Here is a 10,169-nt window from a genome sequence, read left to right as displayed (position 1 = left end):
ATCGTGGATCTTCTTCCTCCAATTGACCCGGTCACTAGCTTTCGTCTCCCATATTCTCTTTCCTTCTGTGAGTTCAGCATACATCACAGCTTTCGGTAGTCTTTCATCAGGCATCCTCACGACATGACCGGCCCAGCGCAGTTGGCTTTTCACTAGGATGGCTTCTACGCTCTCCATTTTTGGCTCTCTGAAGCACCTCTCCATTAGGGACTCGGCCCTGCCAACTTAACTTCTTGATGTGTCTCCGATAGAGTGTGTAGGTCTCAGTAGAATACAGCAGACAGGGTAGGACAAACACGCGATACAGTTTACATTTGGTCGCAAGTCTTATACCACGTTGGGACCAAACTCTTTTTTCCAGAGATCCAAAGGCACTGGTGGCACTCTGAATTCGTCTTGTGATCTCCAGATCGACGGAATTGTCCATGGAAATCACACTCCCCAGGTAGGTGAAATTGGTGACCCGTTTGACAGGTTCCCATGTATGTAGAGATCAGGATCTTGGTGCTGAGTTCCAAGAGCAGGTTGGTAAATGACCTCAGTTTTACTGATGTTGATTGTAAGGCCAAATGCAACTGATGCAGTCACAAAACAGTCCAACATGTTCTGCAGGTCTTCAATGGATTCAGCTACCAGGGCGGTGTCATCAGCATATAGAAGCTCTTGCACACAGACTTCTTGACATCGGGTCTTGGCACGTAGACGGGCTAGATTAAAGAGTTTGCCATCTGTCCTAGAACGGAGGAAAACTCCATGCTGACCATCTGATAGGTTGTCAGATGACATTTCCAAAACAGCTGCCAAGTAGAGACCAAACAAGGTTGGTGCCAACACACATCCCTACTTAACACCATGACAAACCGGGAAGGACTCAGTTGTATCACCATCAACTAGAACAGTTGCCTGCATTCCATAATGAAATTCACGAATGATCTTGATAAAGATGCCTGGACAGCCATAATGCTCCAGTAGTTTCCAAAGTAATTCTCTATCGATGGTGTCGAATCCTTTGGTGAAGTCGATGAAGACCATGTAAAGTGGTCTTTGCTGTTCTATTGATTTCTCCTGAAGCTGGCGCAGGGTGAAGATTGGATCAATTGTGGATCGACTGGCTCTGAACCCACATTGGCTTTCAGGTAGTATCTTACTGGCAACTTGTTGTAATCTGGCTAGGAGAATATTTGCAAGAACTTTACCAGCAGTTGAGAGCAGGGATATCCCTCGATAGTTACCACACTGAGTGCGGTCACCCTTCTTAAAAATGGTGACAATCATTGCATCCTTAAATTCTTGGGGCAGTTCAGCTGCACCCCAGCAGTTTTGGAAAAAACTGCACAGAGCTGGATGATGCAAGGCCCGCCAAACTTGTACACCTCAGAGGGAATTCCGTCAATTCCATGAGCTTTACCATTCTTCATAGACTTGACAGCATCTTCAATTTCTTGCATGGTTGGCGGCTTTTCCATTCCAGTTTTGCTTGATGGTTTTACAAGGTTATCCAAGACATTTGGTGCAGTGCTAGAGGGTCGGTTAAGGAGATCCTGAAAATGTTCCTGCCATCTGATCTTGATGTCATCTTTGTCAGTTAGAAGAGTTGTACCTGAGCTTGAGAAGAGGAGAGGCAATTGAATGCCTAGGTCCATAGACTTCCTTCAGGGCTGTGAAGAAAGCTTGAGAGTTACCACTCTCTGCCAGCTCTTGCACGGCTTCTGCTAAAGATCTCTGGACATTACTTTTGCACTCCTTAAACTTTCTGCTTTATTATATAAGGTAAAGGAGACGATCCTGTATCGGAGTGTCCATCTATCTTTCATTGGCGATTGGGCCAGACTCCTCCATGTAATGTTGCTATAGGGGGATCGCTACACCTCCTCCACAGCGAGTCTGTTACCTTCCCAGTATTTAAGAATGCCTGTACCCATTTATACACCTGGGTGGAGAGGAGTAATCAAGATAAAGTGCCTTACTCAAGGGCACAACACGATGGCGTCGCCGGGGCTCGAACCCGCAACCTTCCGAACATGAGTCGGACCCCGTTACGCTCGGCCACCGTGCTCTCACGATTATTATATATTTATAATTTATTGTAATTTATACCTTTTCTGAGTAATAACAATAGTCTTGTAGGCTTGAAAAGGCTTCAAAACGTTTCATTTTACAACGCAATTAAAAAGAAACATTTAAAACCAAATATCTCCTCATCTCATCACTTATCACACTTGCTCAATATAGCTGTATCTGACACTATTCAAAGGCGACGAAGAACAAACCCTGTTCTATACGGGCAGATGGTTTTTTTCCTACAAACTCGCCAAAAGTTTGAAACATATAAGCTCATATAGTCTTGAAAAATAAATCCGCTGTGGCCAAAAAACGGTTGCTTTTAAATTCATTTCATAAAATAATCTCCCAACACAAAATCTGGGTCGGTTGGGCCCATTTTTTTTTCGTCGCCTAATATACATGAAGTCTCAGTTAAAAGCTATTGCTTAAAATGTTATAATATAACCCCTGTGAACATAAAATATCTCGATATGTCTAAATTTAAATTTAAATTTTTCTTTAGAAATAGAGGTAGCGGGACTTTTCAGGGGGTAATGAAGGGGAGTGACTTTTAAGATTTGACAAAATTGGTCAAAAATTGTCAAAAAATGTCTAAACTCTAAATATATTATGATTTATCCTGTTTGTCTTTTCTAAGCTTCCCATATCCAGGCTCGGCGCTGCTAGGGTTTTTATCATGACTCAGATGTTGATACTCTTCTGCATCTACCAGCTCAGATTGTTTTCGTATTTCACCATACCCATCGGCTCCTCCTACATCTAAATTACTATCAGAATTATGGGTGTCATCTAAATCAATCTTACGCTTCAAGTGGTCATATTTAACCGATTCTTTAATCCCAGTGTGAGGTGTCACAAAATTATCTTCATACCCAGAGCCTCCCCTGGGTGTCACAAAGTTGTCCTCATATCCGCTACTCGTATCCTTCATTCCCGTAGCAGGTGTGACAAAGTTGTCTTCGTAGCCCGTCGAATGACCTGCTGGTGTCTTGAAGTTGTCTTTGGTGCCTGTGAGAGTTGAGTCTTCATATCCAGTTGAATCCACGCGTGGCGTTATGAGGTTAGCCTCTTCATACCCAGCGGCTGGGGTTGATGTACGTACAGCAGAGCGTGGTCTTGGTGGAGTGGCAGGAGGTTCCTTCTCGTAGTTGTCCAATCGTGGTATGGGAGATAGAGTAGCTTCTTCATAACCGGAATTCCGTGGTTTTGCGGCAGGTGCTTTCTCGTAGCCACTATCATCAGTACTAGAGTTTGTTTGACGATTGCCTTTATTGGGTTTGGCATAGACAGGTGTCTTAGAATCTGTTGCTCCATTTTGAACAGCTACACCTACAAGCAGGAAACACGAACGTTGTTACTTTTTTTAATATTAATAAACGCACACTCTTCAAAATCTTACATCTAAATCCATCATATTCATTGCAATAATCTGAAAGAATTTAAGCAATTTTCTCGTACATATTGCTCAGATACCAGGACACAATTATGTATGTATAAATAAAGTATCATTACCTAGCTACGAAATGCATATGTTTATTTAAAAAATAACAACAGCAACAACAACAACAACAACAGCAAGAAAGGCAAAGAATGTTGTTGAAGGCTGTCTTTTGTATTCCTTTTTAAAGGAATCGTGTTTCCCGTGTTTTTGAAACGAGCAACATAAAAAACAATTCTCAAACCTTTTTAATTACATATGCACAACCTTTCCTTACCGCCCTCTCCGTCGCAGCTATACGACCACAGAAACAGATTTTTAATGATAAAAGGTATTTCAGAGCTAGGTAAAAAATGCCGACTAAAGACGTGTCAACTGAGGTCCGAAACAAACAACAACAAAAAGTCCGCAAACGTGGACCCATATTTTACTATCAAACCATGGACTTCATCAAAATACACACCCCACCGTGGACTGCCCCTGACCCGCACACACCCCACACAGGGGGGGGGGGGGGAGTATCTCAAGTGTACACATACGCATATACAGCTGCTCGGAACATCTTTCACTATGCTGCCATATATAATATGTGAATAATGCAACTTTTGTTGTAAAGTGCTCTTTCCTGTCTCATGGTATCCTTACAAAAATATATTTGTGATGACAAGTGAACAAACATGCACACAACCCGACCTACCCCATACCACAACCACCCTTACGCATACCCACAACAATACATACCGGTACTCCATACCCACATCCATACACCCCTACACACCCACCACACCCCACCCCACTGTTACTTTCAATGTCTTGCTATATGTGAATAATCAATCGGTAATAAATAAGGTAGTTGATAAAATTGTTCGCAATAAAATTAAAACTTGGATGGTAGTGATGCATAAATTTGTAAAATTGTCACGAACCGCGAAAGACGGGTGACCGCTAGTATATTTAAATTGTGATGACAAATGAATACAAAAACGTACTCCCAACCGACCTACACCCATGATACCACTACCACATTATACGCACACCCATAGCCCTATGCAATCAAAGATTCACATCCATGCACCACCCCCCCCCAAATCCTCCACACCCACATACAGATGCACGAAAAATCTTTCACTGTGCTACTATATTTGATGTGTGAATAATGCAACTTAGTAAAGTGCTCTTTCCTGGTTCATGATATCTTTACAAAATAAAAGCACATATATTTGATGTGTGAATAATGCAACTTAGTAAAGTGCTCTTTCCTGGTTCATGATATCTTTACAAAATAAAAGCACATGACGATGAACACACTACCACTCTCAAACCGATCTACCCCCATTACAATACATATACGCAAAACCCATCCACCCCGCCCTCACCCCACACCTCTCATCCCGTACCGCATATACACAGCTGCAAAAACCATCTTTCACTGTCCCGTTAAAGTTGGTGTGCGAATAGAGCAAATTTGATAGTAAAGTGCTCTTTCCTGTCTCAGGATATCCTCACAAAATGTTCTCCTGATGACAATGAACACACAAACATACTCACAACCCGATCTACCCCCATAATACCAATACCACATATACGCATTCCCACACCAATACACACTACATATCCACATCCATGCACCTCCACATATTCAAACATACAGATACACGAAACGTCTTTCATAGCTTTTCATGATGTATGAATAATGCAACTTTGATAGTAAAGTGCTCTTTCCTGTCTCAGGATATCCTTACAAAATGTACTCGTGTTTACAATGAACACACAACTACTCTCAAACCGATCTACCCCATTACATTACATTATACTCGCACCCATTTACCCCACCCCTCACCCCACAAATCACACAACCACACCCCACACCCCATATACACAGCTGCACGAAACACAATTCACTGTCCTGTTGTATTTGATTGGTGAATAGAGGAAATATTAAAGTGTTTCTTCCTGTCTCAGGATATCCTTACAAAAATTAACTTGTGATGACAAATGAACACACTATCATACTCACAAACGGATCTACCCCCATAATACCACTACCACATATAAAGAGCTCTGTTGCAAAAGCCCTTATATCCACCTCTGGCTGAAATTGAGTTATTGGCATGACATTATAGTGTGGGTAAAAGTACACATTTTGGTGGCTGTTTGACCTTCATACCATCTTCCCTTCCGGAGATATCGTACGCGTATTTCCCATTTGGGAAATTTTAGGGAAATTTCGAAAATCTGAACTTAAAATGAATATAAAATTTTAGGAAAATACTTTTTTGATGTATAATAGAAGCCTGGAATGTTCTTTAACTATTAAAACCAAAAGGAACTGTTTTGGAGTCACTATGCTTGAAAAACATTATTGTATATAGTTAACAAAAGTTGTAGCTTCGGAAATACTCAAAAATGGCATTTTGCCGGATTTAATTGAAAATTCATAATTAAAAAAGTAAATGAGATATTTCAAATTTTCTTTTTGATTTTGAAACCATTAGTCAAATTACATAAAGTAGTGCAAACAAATGGGCTCAAATTTGATTGCAAAGGTGGTTTCTAGAAAAGGGGTAAATTTATTTTGTTGCAAAAGCCCTTGCATCCACAAAAGGCGCGATATAAAATAAATAATAAAATAAATAATAAAATAAATAGGAAGGCTTGAAAATTGTACCAAACCTATTCTTTTAGTTTCTATTCATCAACACTTTATCCGAACCCAAATTGAACCAACTAGAACAAGTCATACTCAAAGTCAAAAAGTAGATGTAAGGGCGTCAATTGCAACAAAGCTCTTCATAATACGCACACATAAAACTAATTCTTGTGATGTTATGATGACAAATGAGCATGCACAAACACGCTCACAAACGGATCTTCACGCCACTACCACTAACCACACATACCATCCCATCCTCACACACCCTGCACCTGGCCGGTTGTTTGATGGTAGCCTTTGTAAAACGGGGTCATTTTAAAGAAAAGTTGAACAATGATGGCGCTATTTATCTTAAATCTTGTTTGCATCTTTACAAGGGTAAACACTTGTATAATGATATTAGAACATCAGCCAAAAGACTTACAAATGACAAGGGGATTTTCCAAACACTTTTTATCATGAAATGTTAGGTATAACTCATATTATTTGGTTAATTTAAATTTAAAATATATGTAAATAGCGCCCTCAATTTTGCCACAAATGTACAGTTTATAGAATAAAAATGACCACAAAAAAGCAGAAAAAGATAAATAATTTGATATAGAAACGAAAATCTATGTTAAAAATTGTTACAAAATATATACAGTTTATTTGCGTAATAGCTACCACAAACACCAATTCACCAAACATTTCTCACTATCCTGCTATATTTGATGTGTGAATAAAGCAAATTTGATAGTAAAGTGCTCTTTCCTGTCTCAGGATATCCTCACAAAATGTACTCGTGATGATAATGAACACACAAATATGCTCACCCCCACAAACTACACACTAACACATATACATAATACATACACAATCACCACCCACCCACACACCCCCACACCCCCCACCCCCACATACACTCCATCCCATACATACACACCCCTGTTTGTAAATACGTTCAAACGAGGACCTCGACTTTAGAAGGATCTAACCGAGGACTTACACACCCGTTTTTAATCGACACACCGTGGACCTCACGCAAACACACCAGGCAACTTACTATCCAACTGAGACCCGTCCTATACCCGCTATGGGGGACCTATCTTATATGCTATCTTATATGCATATTTGCATGATGCATCATTTACGTCATCCTGGGCATAGTTTCAAAACGAGGACGTCCTCGTTTGGAGGTGTGTCCTCGTTTTACGGTGTGTATCCATATGTAGGTCCTCGTTAGACGGCATTTACAAACGCACCCCCACACACACACCCCACAAACACCAATTCCCCAAACATCTTTCACTGTGCTGCTATATTTGATGTGCGTATATAAAGCAAAATTGATATAAAAGTGCTCTTTCCTGTCTCAGGATATCCTTACAAAAATAAATCTTTGTTGACATATGAACACATGTAAAGTCAAGATTGACCCACCCCACGCAATCAACAAAACCCCAAACAATGTTTTCCCCTCCAATCACGGATGTCAATCGGGGGCATGAATGTGCATTTAAGGATTGGTATCTATTTTATTTATTTTCCACATTTTGTTTCTTTTTTTCAAAGATACTTACTGGTGTATTCGGTGTTGTCAACCATATCTGGTAGAGAAAGGTCTCCATTTTCCGTATCCCTAAAAAAATAGGAAAGGGCAGATTTGAGGTATATGCAATGATAATGATTTACATCTGTTTGACCAATAAACTTTTGTGGTTCCCCTACCCATTTGAAATTTTAACACACATAAAAATGATTATACCAAAGAAAGGACAACAAATATGCGATCTTCCAATTGAAGTGCATACCGGTATAACATGTATTCAAGTATATTTATTAAAACCAACATATTGTGACCCGAAGGTCAAATTACATGTCAATGTACAGAGTAAAAGCAATATAATAAATATGAGTGAAAAAAATATAATATAAAATAACATAAAATGGCAGACACAAGTAGGCCCCTAAATACGATAAATTCTCACTATTATTGCACAATAAATAAATATAAAAGCTGAAATGTGCGTGCATGCAGGAAAACCCGAATAAAAACGGCGCGCTACTTGTTTAATACATCAACGAAATAGGGGATGGGGCTGTTTTTGAAGCGGGATGTTCTGAAACGCAGCTGGGAGTAGTGATGGGCATTGCGGAGTTTGCGAGCATGACTCGCCTGTCTGGTAGGGGGGAGAAGATCATTGGTACGCGATGAGTTGGCAAGCCCTTCGGCAAACCTGCGACAATGGTTCTCTCTCCTATCAAACAGGGACTCAAGCTCGCAAGTCCGCAAGGCCTCAGCATAGGAGGTGAAATTTTGGCCCAGCGTAATCCTGCATGCACGACGTTGTAGCCTTTCCAGGGCACTATATACTCTGACTCAGAGAGTGAGGAGTGCCAGGCTACATCAGCATATTCTAAAAGAGGCCGAATGTAGCCTTTGTATACGGTGACCAACTCATCTTCATTAAAGCCAATTTTTTTCAGCATGCGCCGCATGTATAGTTTTCGGTTTGCTTTTGATGTGATCTGGGAGATGTTTTTATTCCAACGGAGATCATTTTGGATCCACACGCCTAAGATTTTAGCTTCATCAACAAAGTTCAGGGGGATGCCAGAAATGTTTAAATCAGAATGAGCAGGAGGAAGTCGTAATCAGTCAATATTTATTCGGTATGACGCTTAAATATCTATGCCTGCACTATTCCTTTAAGTGGGTTTTAGATCCCCTTTGTTTTAAATTCCGGTACATGGGGTTTGTAGAGGCTGCTCTGAACTCAGTAGTTTGATAGTACGACATGAATCGTCAATACCGGCTTTTGTATAATGCACAAATTATGTTGGTGCACGCTTTGAGATTAGGAACAGAAAGAAAGGATATGTGTAATTATGGATATGTGTAGGCCTAATTATCTTTTGTTTGATGTAAAATATACCACTGGTTACCTCTGTTTACGGTTGAGACCATATGACCTCCTTTGACAACATACGATGACTACAATAATAGCAATGATGAAAATAACAACTGATCCAACGCCTACACCAACGGCAATGTACAGACTCGAAGCCACTGGTATTCAGAAAGTACAAAATATATCAATTAGTATACTTAGTAGTCGAAATTACATTGCGGTATCAATGAAGTTCTACAATACTTAGAGAACTAGTTAGTATTGTGTACCTTCCATGTAATCATGGTAAGAACAAGTCTGAAATTGCACTGATAATGCTGATAGGTAAACATAGCATTTCTGCATATTATATACTTCAGCTATGTAATTTTTTTTATAAAAAGGTGGCAATTTTGAGAGACTTAAAAATAATACCATGACATAGACCCAGGGCTGCGGGCGCACCAATCAAATGTATGTCATTCTGGGTCTGAGTATAAAAAGGTTTATTCTAACCCAGCTGGCACCTTTGTCCAAAACTGATGCACGGGACCCCATATGTATCCACAAAGTGGCTTCTCTACTATTATCGTCAAAGGTATTTTGACCCACCATTATACCGTGTATTGTATTTTATTTTACTTGCTGTTGCTGAAATGGGTTAAGGGGGTACTACACCCCTCAATAAATTTGTGACTATTTTTGCATTTTTCTCCAAAACTAATTACACCCTGGTAACAAACGTTATGTATATTATAGAGGCAAGGAATCCAATTACTACACTGGAATTTCAGTGACCCAAGACAAGCAGTTTGATACTTGTGATAGAAAATGAGGTACCGCTAGGATGTACCTCATTTCCTATCATATTTACTGAACCGCTTGTCTTGATTCACTGAAATTTCAGTGTAGTAATTGGATTTTTCTTGCCCCAATAATATACATAACTTTTGTTACCAGTGTGTTATTAATTTTTGAGAAAAATAAAAAAATAGTCACAAATTTACCACAGGGGTGTAGTACCCCCTTAAGATTAGTCTACACGATTATTGGCAAACGTTGTTCAAAATAATGATTGTACCCTCAATGCCTGTCTTTATTTTTTACATTATACTTATTAATGTAGGTGACAACTTCATAC

The 10,169-nt window shown here is 39.7% G+C and overlaps 1 long non-coding RNA gene across 1 annotated transcript; it reads right to left on the bottom strand.

Moving 5' to 3' along the window:
* Positions 1-3,260: 3,260 nt before the first annotated feature.
* LOC140166779 (uncharacterized) lies at positions 3,261-9,203 on the bottom strand. Its single transcript, XR_011860901.1, has 3 exons — positions 9,084-9,203; positions 7,718-7,776; positions 3,261-3,393 (listed from the first exon to the last, which is right to left on the bottom strand). It is a non-coding gene; the product is annotated as an uncharacterized lncRNA (long non-coding RNA).
* Positions 9,204-10,169: the final 966 nt, after the last annotated feature.

Source organism: Amphiura filiformis, chromosome 1, assembly GCF_039555335.1.
Source record: "Amphiura filiformis chromosome 1, Afil_fr2py, whole genome shotgun sequence".
NCBI classification, from domain to species: Eukaryota; Metazoa; Echinodermata; class Ophiuroidea; order Amphilepidida; family Amphiuridae; genus Amphiura; species Amphiura filiformis.
The sequence above is the reverse complement of the archived record's forward strand: the minus strand, read 5'-3'. Positions and strand labels throughout refer to the sequence as shown.